The 18489-nt window shown below is 34.0% G+C and overlaps 1 protein-coding gene across 1 annotated transcript in view; it reads left to right on the forward strand.

Annotated features, from left to right (window-relative positions):
• RANBP17 (RAN binding protein 17) overlaps nucleotides 1-18489 on the forward strand; it is a 316339-nt gene that overhangs the window by 131645 nt on the left and 166205 nt on the right. The window lies entirely within an intron of this gene.

An 18489-nucleotide genomic window follows, 5' to 3' on the forward strand; every position in this document is an offset into this window, starting at 1 on the left:
ATGGACACAAAAGTGGATGAATATGGGATGACTTCAAAAAAGAGATACAATTGATGTTATATATTGACTGGTGACTGCTTTCCTGTACTTAGCATTAAACAGTTTGTACCATGCAAATATCGAACTCTATCAAATAAGTGACTACAGTATTTTCATACAGATGTTCCTATAATTACTTTGTAATAAGTAAATCTTTTTGAGGCAAATACATAAAATGAAGTATTCTTAAAAAACAAAAAACCTAAGTTCACTCTTTTCTTAAAACATTTTATTCTGAAGATTTCAGGAATATACATAGGATAAGATAATGGTTTCAAACTGGTTTATAATTAACTGTTTCTTAAATAAATCTTACACAGAAGAAAATGGTTCTGACAGAAATGAGGATACAGTGATTGCAGGGAGCCAGATGTTCCAGTGGCTCAGTTCTTACTGTCTCTGTGGTGACCCTGACGTGTCTCTCTGGCATCCTAAGCCTCTGAGGAGTGCATTTTGAGAACTGTGGAAATATGTAGAAATTTGTAATTCTTAGGCCATATGCTATTCCTTTGGCTATTGAACAACTCTGCCTTGCTGTCACTGTTAGATTACATAGGCTAGCCACTAGCAGCTATAGTTGTTCAACAGGAATATGTATATTGCATAAACAAGTTATTGTTAGTCAGCATGTTTGTCTAATCAGTACTGGTAATTAGGTATGTCATATGGGCTCAGACACTTCTGATTCTCAATTTCTTTATTGTATGTAGTGAGAGAGAATTGGGTTAGGACAAATCAGAAGCTTTCCAAGCACCTACCATTCTGTCATTCGATAGAGAGTCTAGAACTTCCCTTACATGAGGTAGAGAATAAGTCTTAGCCATAGACCATAACTCTGAGGGATTTAAACTCACATTGACGAGATAAAACTATCTGACATAAAATGAAGAGAGACAATCTATTAACAAAATGTTAATAAATTGTTTTGGACTTTAAGAGCCAAAATTATAAAGAGACAAATGTATGTAGAAAGGATCTATTTTTAAATTCTTAGATTAAAAGAAGATCCTGTTTGATTGAGATTTCATCTAACTAGATAAACCAGCAAATTATGCACTTAACGTATTTCCTACTAAGAATTAGAAATCAGTGCTTTTGCTCTGTTTTGATCTTAAATATGGTCTTCTAAGCAGGTGTAGGAAGGTGTTATTTTTTCTCATGCTGTCTATGAATATTAATATTATGACATTTTTACTTTAATGCCTCCTGTGAAACCTGTACTCTTATACATCTAATGAGCCAAACTATAGCTTTAATAGCTCATATAAATTCAATTGGCATATGGCTTGAACATCAAGATTATAGAGTGACAAATTTTTCCTAATTGCTTGTGAGTACAAATTAGTATTTTCTTAAGTCCATTCTTAAAATGTATTTTTAATAGCTATAAGGTCATATAGATATAGTTCAGCATATTAAAGAAATATTTTAGTAATTTTTATGTTGAAATTTTATTTTACTTTACTAGCAGTTTTAATTCATTAACTCTTATTTTTCCTTGCAATAATAATGTATTTCCAAACCATTATAAAATTTGTAGAGAATCTTATATTTAATATTTGACTGTAATACCCAATTTGAGTTTTGCTTTGCTCACAAAGATAGAGAGAAATCCAAATTTACTCATAATAAAAGTATTAGAGAAACTGTCAATAAATTTACTGCTATAATTGAATCATATGATATCTAAATTGTTGATAATATGATCTGCTCGTTAAACAATAGTGTCTGGAGAAAATGATGGATTAATTGACTGATGGCTAAAGTTTCCCTCAAATATAATGGTTTACCCAGTTTGATTTGATTTGTGTAAAATAACTTTCTCTAATAAACAATTTGCTCAGAGGCAATAGAAGAAATGAATGGTTATCAAACCAAACTTAATTAGTCTATCCTAGATTGATATTACTTGGGGAGTCTTCGTTTTAATTGTGGAGGGCTGGATACAAAGAGTTTGGTTCGTTATTTTTTCCTGTATAAACACTATTGTGTAACTACCTATGGAATAATAACATGTGAATTCATTTTAATAAATGCTTGTAAAGTGAATTAGCTAATTATGCCAGGCTAAAAATGATTCCTTTAATTATTTTGGATATTTAACTGGTACTTCAATTTTATTATTGTTAGTCTGTAAATGTGATTTGTATTAGCTCTGCCAAACTAATTATAATATTTAACTTAACAATTGGAACAGTTTTGTAATGCTTATAATGTTCTCTTGTGCAAGAGAAAACATTATTTCTAGTTTGCATGAAGATAAAGGTTTGACACAAATTTAGACCAAAAGAATGGCTGTTTGTGTTTAAACAGAGAATTTTTTAAAACCCTCAATATCCAATGTAGTGACTGACATCATTATATGTATGAGAAGAATGAACATATTTCATTCAGAAGGTAAAACCAGTGACTCGGTTTATCTTAAGATGGTATTAGTTTGGCACTAAGAAGATATGATATAGCATAAGAGATTTGGTTATTATTTTACAACGTAGAAGCATTTTCTTCATGACTTTACCATAGACAGAAGAGCTCTATCTACATTCTCAGAAAGATTTATACTCACAACTCATTATGAATGTTAAAAACAATATACTTCTTTTTTTAATTTAATTTTTATTTTATATTGGAGTATAGTTGATTTACAATGTGGTATTAGTTTCAGGTGTACAGCAAAGTGATTCAGTTATACATATTACATATATCCATTCTTTTTCAGATTCTTTTCCCATATAGGTTATTACAGAATATTGAGTAGAGTTCCCTGTGCTATACATTAGGTCCTTGTCGATTATCTATTTTATATATAGTACTGTGTATATGTTAGTCCCAAACTCCTAATTTATCCCTGTCCCCACCTTTCCCCTTTGGTAACCATAAGTTTGTTTTCGAAAAAACAATATACTTCGTAATCACTTCCATTTAGCAAGCTAATTCTAATTGTCTTTGAATCAGAAGTGAATCAGAAGTTTTAAAAAGGCCTTAGTAGTGAAAAATATAGCATTTTTATTTAGTTTTTCTGGGAAAAAGGCAACTACCATAATCAGGACACAGAATAATTCCATCACCTAAGAAAAACCTTCCTCATGCTGCCCTACCCTCTCTCATCCCTAACCCCTGGCAACCACTGATGTGTTCTCACTCACTATAGTTTTACCTTTTTCCAGAATGTCATATAAATGGAATCATATAGTGTTTGACCTTTTGAAACTGGCTTCTTTCTCTCAGCATAATGCCTTTGAGATTCATGCATGTTTTTGTAGTATCAGTAATTTGTTTCCTTTCTGCCTCTCCCCAAATTAGCAACACTAATATCAAGTTGTCAGGTTAATATAAATGATCTACCCATATGGAAACTTAGTTTCTCCTTCAGCATATCCCCATCATAACTAGAACTTGATTTTTGCCCTTATTCATGCATATAGTTCTGTCTTTTTAATGTCTGTATTGTAATTTTTTATGGATGCATTATAAATTTTATGGATGCATTATATTTGTTTAACCTGTCTCCAACATAGATGCATAGATGTTTTAAGATATTATATTCAAGGCTACAGTAGGCATTCTTGTGCATGTCTTTTCTGCATGTATATCTTCCAGTAATTCCTAGAAATGAAATTTCTGGGTAAAAGAATGAACACAAAAATTTGTATGGATTACAGTTTGCCTTCCCAACAATGTTGAACCTATTTGTACACGCTCTTATTTTGCTCTGTCATTATCCTTCTTTGTAATCTTTGCAAGTCTAGTAATTGAAAATATCTCACTTTTATTTTAAACTGTATTTCATTAAATATTAGTGCATTTGAACTCAATATTGTTTAAATGTCAGTTGTCTCCAATTTGATCTATATATTCAGTCCAATCCTAATTAAAAAAAAAAAAATCCCAGCAAGGTTTTTTTTGTTTGGTAGTTTTTTTTGTTTTGGATGGTTTTGTGGGGTGTTTTTAGGGTTTGTTGTTGTTGTTTGCCATTTTAATAGGATTATAGTGTATCTCATTTTAGTTTTAATTTGTATTTTCTTAATGGGTAATGATGCTGAACATTATTTCTTGTACTTAATTGTCTTCCATTTGTCCTCTTTGGAAAAATGTCTGTTCAAATCTTTTGCCCATTTTAAAATCAGGTCATTTGTTTTCATACTGTTAAATTTTGAGGGTACTTTATAGATTTTGGATACAAGTTCTTTGCTGGATGTGTGATTAACAAATGTTTTCTTTCAGTGTATAGCTTGTCTTTTCATTTTTTAAGTGTCCATTAAAGAGCAACTGATTTTAATTTTGGTGAAATCTAATTTACCTTTTTTGTTTTTTGCTTTAGAGAGTGTTTTGGTTTTATTTTGATTTGATTTTAAGCCATATACACATAACTTGTAAGCTTTAAAACTGTAATATGTTGCAAATTGGTTGTATCATATGGACTTTTGCATTTACTGGTATTTAGTGATCATATGATCTATATTCCAGAAAGCATGTTTTTAAAAATGTGAAAATCTGGTTTTGTGTATGTGTGTGTGTGTATGTGTGTGTGTGTGTGTGTGCTTTTATATGACATTAGCTTATTTCCTGTTCATGATTCTTTGATTCAAGAAGGCACTTTTTGTGCATATATTGTATATACAGTAACATAAAAGACACGATGAGACTACCCTGGCAATGAATTAGGAAAGTGAATCATTTAAATAAATTTAAGGTATTGGAAAACTTCTAAGAATGCAATGAAAGATAAAAATATATACTATGAGAATTACATTAGGTAATGTGCATGAAAGCAGGGTATAATCTAAAAAGTTCTATCTAAATATAATTTTTTTGTTTCTGCTTTATAACAAAGTGAATCAGTTATACATATACATATGTTCCCATATCTCTTCCCTCTTGCATCTCCCTCCCTCCCACCCTCCCTATCCCACCCCTCTAGGTGGTCACAGAGCACCGAGCTGACCTCCCTGTGCTATGCAGCTGCTTTCCACTAGCTATCTATTTTACGTTTGGTAGTGTATATATGTCCATGCCTCTCTCTCGCTTTGTCACAGCCTACCCTTCCCCCTCCCCATATCCTCAAGTCCATTCTCTAGTAGGTCTGTGTCTTTATTCCTGTCTTACCCCTAGGTTCAGCTCATGCAGCTCAATAACAAGAAAACAAACAACCCAATCCAAAAATGGGCAGAAGACCTAAATAGACATTTCTCCAAAGAAGATATACAGACTTCCAACAAACACATGAAAGAATGCTCAACATCATTAATCATTAGAGAAATGCAAATCAAAACTACAATGAGATATCATCTCACACCAGTCAGAATGGCCATCATCAAAAGGTCTAGAAAGAATAAATGCTGGAGAGGGTGTGGAGAAAAGGGAACACTCTTGCACTGCTGGTGGGAATGTGTATTGGTACAGCCACTATGGAGAACAGTATGGAGGTTCCTTAAAAAACTACAAATAGAACTACCATATGACCCAGCAATCCCACTACTGGGCGTATACCCTGAGAAAACCATAATTCAAAAAGTCATGTACCAAAATGTTCATTGCAGCTCTATTTACAATAGCTCGGAGATGGAAACAACCTAAGTGTCCATCATCGGATGAATGGATAAAGAAGATGTGGCACATATATACAATGGAATATTACTCAGCCATAAAAAGAAACGAAATTGAGCTAATTTACCTTTTTTTTTTAAGTAGATTATGTTTTTAGTGTCATGCATAGTTAAATGAGCAATGTGAAAGAATTCTTTGCCTAATCCCAGAACATGAAAATAGTCTCCTAAAAGTTGTATGGTTTTGGGATACGAAACTTTTGGGATATCTTTTTTCCATCTTTTGCTTTAACCTATATTTAAATGTAAATGCATTTTACCTTAATATGGGTTTCTGGTAGACAGCATATCATTGAGTCCTGATTTTTTTGTCCATTTTCAGAAGCTCTGTCTTTTAATAGGTATATTTAAACCATTTACACTTATTATTGATATTTGGATTTAGGTCTACCCTTTTCTTGTTTTATGTTTCTTTCCTCTACTTTTAATTGTTTCTTCTTTCCTGCCTCCTTTCAGATTATTTAAATATTTATAGTATTCCATTTTATTTTATCTATTGTTTTTTTTTTCGGTATGCGGGCCTCTCACTGCTGTGGCCTCTCCTGCTGCAGAGCACAGGCTCCGGATGTGCAGGCTCAGCGGCCATGGCTCACGGGCCCAGCGGCTCCGTGGCATGTGGGACCCTCCCGGACCGGGGCACGAACCCGTGTCCCCTGCATCGGCAGGCGGACTCTCAACCACTGTGCCACCAGGGAAGCCCTATCTATTGAGGTTTTTTTTTGTTTGTTTGTTTTTGTTTTGTTTTTTTTTAGCGGTACGCGGGCCTCTCACTGCTGTGGCCTCTCCCGTTGCGGAGCACAGGCTCCGGACGCGCAGGCTCAGCGGCCATGGCTCACGGGCCCAGCCGCTCCGCGGCATATGGGATCTTCCCGGACCGGGGCACGAACCTGTGTCCCCTGCATCGGCAGGCAGACTCTCAACCACGGCGCCACCAGGGAAGCCCCTCTATTGAGTTTTTTACTGTAGTTTTTCAAATTTTTTTTCATGATTACTCTAAGGATTATAATATGCATATTTAACTTTTCACAATCTATTTAGAATTAATATTTTACCACTTAAAGTGGAACATAGGTCCTTTTATCCGCCACTGTTTGTGTTGGAGTTGCATTACGTATTACATCTACATACATTGAAAACCCCAAGATAATGTTATAATTTTTGCTTTGAACCATTAAACATATTTTATAGAATATAAGAGGAAAATTCTGTGTATCTCGATATTAACTCTCTTTTCTTTCATTTGTGATGTTCCAGGTTTCTCTCATATCATTTCCCTTCTATCTGAAAAACTTTCTTTAACTTTTCTTACAGAGCAGTTCTACTGACAATGAATTCTCTTAGTTTCCTATCATCTGAGAATGTCATTTTCACCTTTTTTCATGAAGAAATTTTTTTTCTGGACATAAAATTCTAGGTTGACAGTTTTAGCACTTTAAAAATGTTTCACTTTCATCAGACTGCATGGTTTCTGATGAAAATTCCAGAGTCATTTAAATTGCTATTCCCCATCATTTTATGTGCTATTTTTCTCTGGCTGCTTTCAGGATTTTTTTCTTGGCCTTCAGTTTTTGAAGTTTGGTTATAATTGTATAGGCGTGAATTTCTTTATGTTTATTCTTCATGAATGTGTAGGTCTGTGTTTTTTGCCAAATTTGGGAAGTTGTCAACCCTTACTTTCATTTTTTTCTTTTTTCATTGAGGTAAAATTCACATGACGTACAATTGAGCGTTTTAAAGTGTACAATTCAGTGGCATTTAGTGCATTCAAAATGTGCAAATACTACCTCTCTGTAGTTTCAAATATTTTTCATTGCCTCAGAAGAATATTCTGTACCCATTAACTCACTCTCCATTCTCCCCTCTCCCATCCTGTAGTAATAACTCTAATCTGGTTTCTGTCTCTGGATTTGACTATTCTGGTTATTTCATATGAAAAGAACCATGCAATATGTGACCTTTTCTGACCAGCTTCTTTCCCTTAGCATAATGTTTTCAAGGATCATCCAAGTTGTAGGATGTGTCAGTACTTTGTTTCTTTTTATGACTGAATAATATTCTGTTTTATGGATATGTATGTACACCACATTTTATTTATCTCTTTATCAGTTGACAGACATTTGTGTTGTTTCCTTCTTTTGGCTGTTATGAATAGTGCTGCTATAAACATTTATGTACAAGTTTGTGGATATCTCGGAGAGAAATAAAACGTATATATAAAATATAAAATAAAATTAAATATATATATATGTATACTGGAGTTGCTAAGTCATATGGTAATTTTATGTTTAACTTTTTGAGTTACCACCAACTTGTTTTGCACAATGGCTGCACCATTTTACATTTCCACCAGCAATGTACGAGGGTTTCTTTTTCTCCATATCCTCATTAACACTTTTAATTTTCTGGTTTTTTTATGTATACATGTATATTTGGATTATATATTATGTATATAAGTAATTATAACCATCTAGTGTGTGTGAAGTGATCTCATTGTGGTTTTGATTTTCATTTTCTTAGTGACAAATCATGTTGGACATAGTTTCTTGTGCTTGTATATCTTCCTTGGAAAAGTACATTCAAGTCTTTGCCCATTTTTTAATTGGGTTGTCTTTTTCTTGTTGAGTTGCAAGAATTCTTTAAATAATCTTGATACTAAACCCTTATCAGGTACATGACTTGCAAATATTTTCTCCTTTTCTGTAAGTTGTCTTTTCATTTTCTTGATAACGTCCTTTGAAGCACAAGTTCTTAATTTTGTTGATGTTCAGTTTATCTATTTCTTCTTTTGTTGCTCTTGCTTTTGTGTGAAATCTAACAATTCATTGCCAAATTCTGAGGTCATTAATATTCTGTGTTTTCTTCTAATAATTTTATAGTTTTAGCTCTTATATTTAGCTTGTTGCTCCATTTTGACTTAATGGTGTAAGGTAGGGGATCCAACTTCATTCTTTTGCATGTGGTTAACCATTTATCCCAGCACTATTTGTTGCAGATACTATTTTTTCACCTTTGAATGACCTTAGCACCCTTGTCAAAAATCATCTATCCATAGATTTTTGGGTTTATTTCTAACTCTAAATTCTATTCCCTTGGTCTATGCTATGGTCTGAATGTTTGTGTCCCCTCAAAATTCATATGTTGAAATCCTCATCTCCAAAGGTGATAGTATTGGCCGGTGGGACTTTTAGAAAGTACTTAAATTCTGAAGACAGAGCCATCATGCATGGGATTAGTGCATTCTAAAACAGCGTCCACAGAGATCCATAGCCACTTCTGCCATATGAGGATCTGGAAGAGAGCCCTCATCAACCCATGCTTGCACACTGATCTTGGACTCCTCCCTGGAAGCCTCCAGAATGGTGAGAAATAAATTTCTGTTGATCATAAGCTACCCAGCCTGTGATAAAAGCCCAGACAGACTAAGACAGTCTATATGTCTCTCCTTGTGCCAGTACTGTACTGTTTTGATTATCGTAGCTTTGGGGTAAGTTTTGAGATTGGGAAGTGTGAGTCCTCCAACTTTGTTTTTCAGTATTGTTTTCGCTATTCAGAGGCCTTTGCAATCTTATATGAATTTAAAGATCATCTTCTCCATTTCTGCAAATGAAGGCAATTGGAAATTGTATTGAATCTGTAGATCATTTGGGGGGAGTATTGCCTTCTTTACAATATTAAGTCTTTTAATACATTAGCATGGAATGGCTTTCCATTTAATTAGGTATGTAATCTCTTTCAGCATTGTCTTGTAATTTTCAGTGTACACATCTTTCACCTCCTTGGTTAAATCTATTCCAAGATATTTTATTCTTTTGGATGCTATTGTAAGTGGAATTATTATCTTTATTTCCTCTTTGCATTGTTCATTGCTGGTGTATAGAAACCTAACTGATTTTTGTGTATTGATTGTGAACCCTGCAACTTTGCCGAGTTTGTTTAATAGCTAGTATATGTTTTCTGAACGTTTTGGTATGTTCTCTTTATAGAATCATATCATCTAAAAATAGAGATAGTTTTATTTTTTTCCTTTGCAGTTTGGATGTCTTATATTTCTTTCTCTTACCTAATTTCTCTAGGTAAAACTTTCAGTACAATGTTGAATAGTAGTGGTAAAAGTGGGATCCTTGTCTCATTCCTGATCTTACGGGGAAAGCTTTTAGCTTTTCACCATTGAGTATGATGTTAACTATTTTCCCCTTTGATTCTGTCAGTGTTTGCTTCATATATTTTGAAGGTGTTGTATGGTGCATATGTGTTTATAGTTTTTATATCTTGTTGATTTGACCCTTTAATCAATATATAATGTCTGTCTTTGTCTCTTATAGAAATATTTTGATTTAAAATCTATTTTATCTGATACTAGTATAGCCACTCCAACTATCTTTTGATTATTGTTTGTATGGAATATCTTTTTCCATCCTTTCACTTTCAGTCTGTTTGTGTCTTTGGGTCTAAAGTGAATTGCCTGTAGGCAGCATGTAGTTGGATCATTTTATTTAAATTCATTCTGGCAATCTCTGTCTTTTAATAGGTGAGTTTAATCTATTTACATTTAAAGTTGTTACTAATAATGAAAGACTTAGTTCTGCTACTTTGCTGTTTGTTTTCTATATATCTTATATCTTTTTTGTTCCTCAATTCCTTCCATACTGCCTTCTTGTGCATTTTATTGATTTTTTCTAGTGTCAGTTTTGACTCCCTCTTCAATTCTTTTTCTGTAAATTTTTTATTTTCTTAGTGATTTTCATGAGGATTACAGTTAACATCCTGAATTTATAACAATCTAGTTTGAATTGATACCAAGTTAACTTCAATACCATACATGAACTCTTATTCAGCAGCTCCTGCCTTTTATGTTGCTGTTGTCACAAAATACACAAAATCCGTATAGAATATGCCCATTCACATAGATTTATAATTATTTTTTAGGCTTGTTTCTTTTAAATCATATAGACAATAAAAAAGCAGAGTTACAAACTGAAAATAAAATAATATTAGCTTTTATGTATATACCTATATGATTAACTTTACCGGGGATCTCTATTTCTTTATATAGCTTTGAGTTGTGGTCTAGTGTCCTTTCAGTTAAGCCTGGAGGAATTTCTTTAGTATTTCTTGTAGGGCAGGTCTGCTAGTGATGGCTTTTTATTTTTTTAAAATCTGGGAATGTCTTAATTTCCCCTGAATTTTTGGAGGACAGTTTTGCTAGATATAGAATTCTTGGTTGACAGCTTTTTTTTTTTTTCTTTTTTGGCTGCATTGGGTCTTCGTTGCTGTGCTTGGGCTTTCTCTAGTTGCAGCGAGCGGGGGCTACTCTTCATTGCAGAGCATGGGCTTCTCATTGCGGTGGTTTCTTTTGTTGTGGAGCACAGGCTCTAGGCATGCTGGCTTCAGTAGTTGCAGCATTCAGGCTCAGTCGTTGCGGCACACGGGCCCTAGAGCGTTCAGGCTTCAGTAGTTGCAGCATGCGGGCTCAGTAGTTGCAGCTCACAGGCTCTAGAGCACAGGCTCAGTAGTTGTGGTACACAGGCTTAGTTGGTCCGTGGCATGCGAGATCTTCCTGGACCAGGGATTGAACCCGAGTCCCCTGCATTGGCAGGCAGATTCTTAATCACTGTGCCACCAGGGAAGTCCCTGTTTGACAGCTTTTTTCTTTCAACATTTTAAATACATAATCCCAGTGTCTTCTGGCCTCCATGGTTTCTGATGAGAGATCAGATGTTAATCTTACTGAGGATGTCTCATACTTGACAAGTTATTTTCTCTTATTGCTTTCAATATTTTTTTCTTTGTCATTGTCTTTTGACAGTTTGACATAATAATGTGTCTTATGGTGAATCTCTGTTAGTTTATCCTGCTTCAAGTTCATTGAGCTTCTTGGATATATAGATTTGTGTATTTCATCAAATGTTGGAAGTTTGGGGCCATTATTTTTTCCAGTATTTTTTCTGCCCTTTTCTCTTTCTCTCTTCCTTCGGAGACTTCTATAATGTGTATGTTGATATGCTTAATGGTTTCTCATAGGTCCCTTAGGTGTTGTTCATCTTTCTTTGTTCTTTTTCTTTCTGCTCCTTAGACTGAGTACTTTCCAATTGCCCTATTCTCAAGTTTACTGAGTCTTTCTTCTGCCTGCTCAGATCTGCTATTGAACCTCTACTGAAGTTTTTCATTTCAGTATTGTACTTCTCAGCTCCAGAATTTCTATTTGGTTCAATTTTACAATCTCCCTTTTTAAAATTAACAGTCTCCACCTAAGTGTTTATATAGTGTTCTCCTGATTTCTTTTAGTTTTTTATCCATGCTTTCTTTTAGCGCTTTGAGCATATTTAAGACAGTTAAGTCTTCATCAAATAAGACTAATGAATGGGCTTTCCTCATGGATTGTTTCTGTCAGTTTATCTTTTTCCTGTGAATGGGTCATACTTTCCTGTTTCTTTGTGTGTTTTGTGGTTTTGGTTTGCTAGTACTTTGAATTCTGGTCTCCTTCTCTAATCTGCCCACTATCCTTTACTTTGCAAAGTCTTCAAATAGCTTCTCCATGCTTTCTGTGCAGGATTTATATTTGTACTCAGTGGGAGAGACAGGTTATAGTTTGCTTATTTCATCCTGCCAGGATCCAGAACCTCTCTAAACCATTCTTTTTTTATATATAAAGATGAATATTTAATAGTGATGAAAGGTATGATCCACAAAGAAGACAAAATCATCTTAAACATTTACATTTCAAAAATATCAGAGAAATTTATAAAGTAAAATCTATTATATAAACACAAAGAAGCACTGAGAGAGCCTCAATAATAGTGAGAGATTTCCCCTTGCCTTTCAAAAAATCAATAGATGAAATAAATAACAAATAGATAGGGATATGGCAGATATGAAAAACCATTGCAAGTCCAATTTAATAAATGTGCTTTGAACTTTTAAAACATATTGCATATTTTGAATTACATATTTGAAATTCTTTTTAAACCATTCTTATTGTAAGCTATATGCCCCCCTGCTCTAGAAAAAGCATACTCGATTTTTACAGACTGTTTGGAATATAGTATGTGCCCAATTAAGTATTCACTGATTGATTATACCACCCAGTTGTTAAGGGCACGTGATGTTAATAAAGAGATTTATCTGCAGTTTTAGGTAAATGTGCATTAACAAAAGCAGATAGCTTTCTGAGTTTCCATTTGAAATGAACCTCATACTTGGATATGTGTGTGTATCTTTGTATATCTCCATGTCTTTGTAATGATATGTACCATCTTGTACCATCTAGATTTATAAGTGTCTTATTATTATTTGTATACATTTTCTTCTAAAAAGCCATCATAAGTTTTTTTATGAATGATGACTAATGGAAATATCATTTGATGTTTAGTAAAAATGAATCATCTTGAAATTTATATGCTCACAATAAACATGACCGTTTAAATAAGCTTCATTTCATTTGAATAAGCACTTTAAAAGTTTGAGTACTTATTCTATTAAATAAATCATGTATACATATTTATATCCCAGGGACAGAGAATAATGAAAATATTTTATGACCATTTCTATAGAATTACGTGATTTTTTTTTTTTGGTAGAGCATAGAAAAGTTTATCTTATCCACTAGAACATAAGTACAAGTTGTAAATTGATGTTAAAATTAAAAGCTCATTAGATTACAGATTTAGGTATTCATGGCCCCATTAATGGAACTTTGGGATCAAGAAAAAAATATATGTTCTAGTCCCATTGCATAAAAAGTGGGACACATTTTATACAGTCTGATATTCTTTTTTTTTTTTTGGCTGTGTTGGGTCTTTATTGCTATGTGTGGGCTTTCTCTAGTTGCGGCAAGTGGGGGCTACTCTTCGTTGTGGTATGCGGGCTTCTCATTGTGGTGGCTTCTCTTGTTGCAGAGCACAGGCTCTAGACATGTGGGCTTCAGTAGTTGCAGCACACGGTCTCCATAGTTGTGGCGCACAGGCTCTAGAGCACAGGCTCAGTAGTTGTGGCGCACAGGCTTAGTTGCTCCATGACTTGTGGGATCTTCCCGGGCCAGAGATCAAACCCATGTCCCCTGCATTGGAAGGCGAATTCTTAACCACTCCGCTGCCAGGGAATTCCCTATACAGTCTGATATTCTAAAAGGCTTTACAAATTTCAATACTATCTCTAATCTTAAAATTAGTTTGATTATGTTGGATGTATAGTCATGCAGAAATGGTTCAGATGGTCATAGAAACTTAAGGTGGAATCTTCCTTAAAAAACCCCTAGGATATGATACCAAGCCAGGGGTCTTCCCTTAGTCTGCAATTCCATTAATGTTTGAATTTATCATTTTGATGTTCTAAGTGATGGCATTTCTTCAACTTCCCCAGATGATTTCTCATAACCTAATATATTTTCCTGGCATCTAGCTTTCTCTAGTAAATCAACTCTTGACTATTTAGAAAACAAATTTATTTAGCCTTTTTTCTTTCTCCTCTGGCTCTAGAATTACTGTTGAGCTGTTGCAGTTTCTTAGCACACCATTAAACATGCAGTTCAAACCACTGTATTTCAATATTCAGTTTGGTTTAATTCATTCTTTATTGGGCACTAATATTGTGTCAAGCCCTATGTTCTAGATACCAGTGAAATAAGAAATACGATTTCATACCAGATCCTGAGAAATTCTGGTTAATAAGTGAGACATACACACAAATAATTATAAACATTCCATGCAACACATACAGTGGCATCAAAATTGGATGTTGTACAGAGGAGATGGTTTATTCTGTCTGGGTCAGGAATGGGGGATGGATTCGTGATCTAAATTCTGAGAAGCCACAGAAGAAAATGGAAATAAAGCCAAATATAAAGTAATTTTGAAAAAGCGTCATGGTGATAGAATGATTAGATAGAAAAGGAGATAAGAATAGGCAGATTTACCATGATGCTATTGAAGCTTAAGCTTTGCAGAAGGGCCTACCAAACCTGCTCTGCCACTCCTTATAAGAGATAAGTAACAATATTTTTGTCAGGGATATAAAATAAAAGAGAGGAAAAATCTTGCAACTTAGTAGATAGACAAAATTTCTAAAAGACGACTTGAAAAGCTGAAGCATATTGGTATTTCTCCTTTCTGTCTTTACCAAAAAAAAAAAAAAAAAAATAGCCCTTCTGTATGCCAAAGCAAGCAAATTCTATTTATTAGAAAACCAAATTTCAATAAGATAGATTATCTTAGAATGTTCATATTTGTAGGGGACTTTAAATGAAATTTGGTTAGTTCAGTCCTATCATTTTACGGTTGAAGAAACCAAGATCCAACAAGATTAATTAAAGAAAACAAATCTGTTTGCCATTTTTGTTCTTTTTTCAGTATACTCAGCATCCCTCTCTCTTAGGTATTTCAAAAGGGACTGTTAGGGCAAATACATTCTCTTTTTTGGAGTTACCTCTACTGTTTGCTTGTATCTGTAATCTGAATAAATATAATGTTAAAGCTGGAAAAAGTCATGGAGATCAGCTGTTCTTAAACTTTTGAGGAGCAAAAATCATTTTGAAGATTGGATAAAATTCATTCCCTGTGCCCCATTCATTGCCCCCAGACTTAGGTGAGTAAATAATTCCTGACATAGATGGAGAAACCCAAGATTCAGAAACAGAGAGAATGATTTTTTTTCAAAATCCCAAAGTGGCCAGTAGCAGACAAAATTAGAATGGTCTACTTACAGATTACCCCTAACAGTTAACTTCTTCAAATTGTAATAAATTGATAAAATAGTAGTTTCTTTCCTGTTTGTCTCACCTCTCCCCTCCCCCACAAACTGAATGTAGAAATACTAGTAGACCTATCTGGAGAGTTAGTTTCTTCTTCAGAATATCGCCAACATAATCAGAACTTGATTTTCACTCTTATTCACACATGTATTTTTGCCTTTTTAACGGCTACATTTTATTCCAGTTTACGGATGCATCATACAGTTTAACGTGTCTCTAATATAGATTCTTAGATTTTTAAAAATATTATATTCAGTGCTGCAGTAAACATTCTTGTGCTTATCTGTTCTATATCTCCAACAATTTCTAAAAATTAAATTGCTGGATGAAAGAATAAACATGAAAAAAATTTTATGGACTGCAATTTGCCTTCCAAAAAGATATAACCAATTTGTACCTCACCAAAAAAATAAACAGTTGTTGTTTTTCTGTAACTTCACAATTTTTATACTTCTTTGTAATCTTTGCCAATCTAGTAATTGAAAAGATTTTACTTTTATTTAACTTATATTTTATTATTAATGCACTTGAACTCAATATATGTCAAACAGCTCAGTGTGACATTTAGATTCAATGCAGTCATGGTCCAAATCTTAGCAAGGTTTTCTTGTCATTATTGACAAGCTGATTCTAAAATTTTGTGGAAAGACAAATGAACCCTTTCAGTTTCAGAAAAAATTGAAAAAGAAAAAGTTGAAAACTGATACTACCCAATTTTAAGACTTAATGTAAAGCTACAGATGGCAAGCCAGTGTATACTGGCTAAAGGATAGACATGTAGTTCAGTGGGATAAAGAGCCCAGAAATTGATCCACTGATATGTCAACTGATTTTTGGTAGAGGTTAAAGAGAAATTTAATAGCAAAAGGATAGTCTTTTCAATAAATGGTGCTGGAACAGTTGGACATCCATACGCAAAAAGAACCTTGACACGTACCTCACACCTTATACAAAAATCAGTTCAGAATGGATCATAGACCTAAATATAAAATGTAAAACTATAAAACTTCTAGAAGAAAACATAGGAGAAAATTTGTGTAACTTTGAATTAGGTGATGAATGCTGAAAACTGACACCAAAAACACAATCCATAAAATACGAGAATTGATAAATTGTACTTTAAAATGTTTGCTCTGTGAAAGACACTGTTCTAACAATAAAGAGAGAGCCACAGAATGGGAGAAAATATTTGGAAATTGAATGTCAGACAAAGAACTTGTATTCAGAATATACATAGAACTCTAAAAATTCAATAGTTAAGTGTAGTAGGCAGAATAATGGCCACCCCAACCATGATCTACGTTCCTAATTCCTGAAACTTGTGAATATGTTGCTTTATATGGCAAAGAATTATGGTTGCAGATGGAAATAAGTTTGATCATCTGACTGTAAGATAGGGAGAAAACCCTGGGTTATCTGACTGGGCCCAATATAATCACAAGGGTTCTTAGGCTCTTAAAAATGGAATGATGATGCAGAAGAAGCAGTCAGAGTGATGTGATGTGGAAAGGACTCAATCCACTGTTGATAGTTTTGAAAATGAGGGGTGAGGGCTCTGAGCCAAGGCCCACTTGCAGTCCTCGAAATCTACAGAAGGCAAGGAAATAAATTTTTCCCTAGAATCTCCAGAAAGAAATGTAGGCCTGCTGATTCCTTGACTTTGACCCAGTGAGACCTGTGTTGGACTTCTAACCTACAGAAATGTAAGATAGTAAGTTTGTGTTGTTTTAAGCCATGACTTTTGTGATATTTTGATACAGCAGTAAAAATCTAACACAGTAAAAAAATAATAACAAAAAAATGGGCAGTAGATCTGAATAGATAATTCACCAGAAAAGATATATGGATGGCAGATAATGATATGAAAATATACTCAACATCATTTATCATTAGAGAATGCAAATTAAAACTAGTGAGGTACCACTACAAACTTGTTAGAATTGTTAAAAACAAACAAAAAATTTGACAGTACTAAATACTCACAAGAATCTGGAGCAACAGAGACTCATTCATTGCCGGTGGGATTGCAAAATGATATGCCACTTTGGAAGATAGTTTGACAGTTTCTTATATATCACTCCTAGGTATTTATCCAAATGAATTGAAAACTTGTGTTCACATAGAAACCAGTATGCTAGTATTTATAGCAGCTTTATTCATAATCACCATAATCCAGGAACGAACAAGATGTCCTTCAGTACGTGAATGGATAAGCAACAGGTGAGTCGTACATCATACAATGGAATAGTACTCAACAATAAAATGGAGGGAACTGCTTATTCTTACAACATGGATGAATATTGGATGCATTTTGCTGAAAACAAAGCCAGAACTTAAAGGCTATGTATTGTATAAGTCCATTCATATGACTTCTGGAAAATGCAAAGCTAATAAGATGGAAAACAGATCAGTGGGTTACCCAGGGGGCAGGGAAAAGGAGGAATGGTTGACTACAAAAGGGGCACACAGAGGAATTTTTAAAGCGATGGAACTGTTGTATATGGTACTAAGATGTTGGATGTGTGACTCTCTGCATTTGTTAAAAGCCACTGAACTTCAACTGATATAGATTAAAAAATCAGCCAAGATGTCAGGGGATCCCAGGATAGAACTGAGACTTTCTAGTGAACTTTACAGTGAAGACACTGGGTCAAACTCTACCTTACTCAAATAATCAAGGTTAAAATCAACAGTGATAAGTCAAGTGGTATTACATCTATAGTATTCTTCCCATAACCCATAACCCCTATCTGATCATAAGAAAACATCAGATAAACCCAAAATGAAGGAAATTCTGCAAAATACCTGACTAGTACTCTTCAAAAGTATCAAGGACATGAAAAGCAAAGGAAGTCTGAGAAACTGTCACATACCGAAGAGACCAAGGAAATATGGTGACTCAGTACAAGTGGAGGCGACTGATTCCTTCCTACAGCAGATAGAATTCATTAATGGGAAAACTCGTGAAATACAAATCAAGTCTTTAGTTTAGTTTATAGTGTTACTGTAACAATGTTAATTTTTTAATTTTGACAAATGTACCTTGATTATATCAGATGCTACCATTTGAAGCTGGATGAAGGATATCTGAGAACTCTG

Source organism: Lagenorhynchus albirostris, chromosome 3 (genome assembly GCF_949774975.1).
Source record: "Lagenorhynchus albirostris chromosome 3, mLagAlb1.1, whole genome shotgun sequence".
NCBI lineage: Eukaryota > Metazoa > Chordata > Mammalia > Artiodactyla > Delphinidae > Lagenorhynchus > Lagenorhynchus albirostris.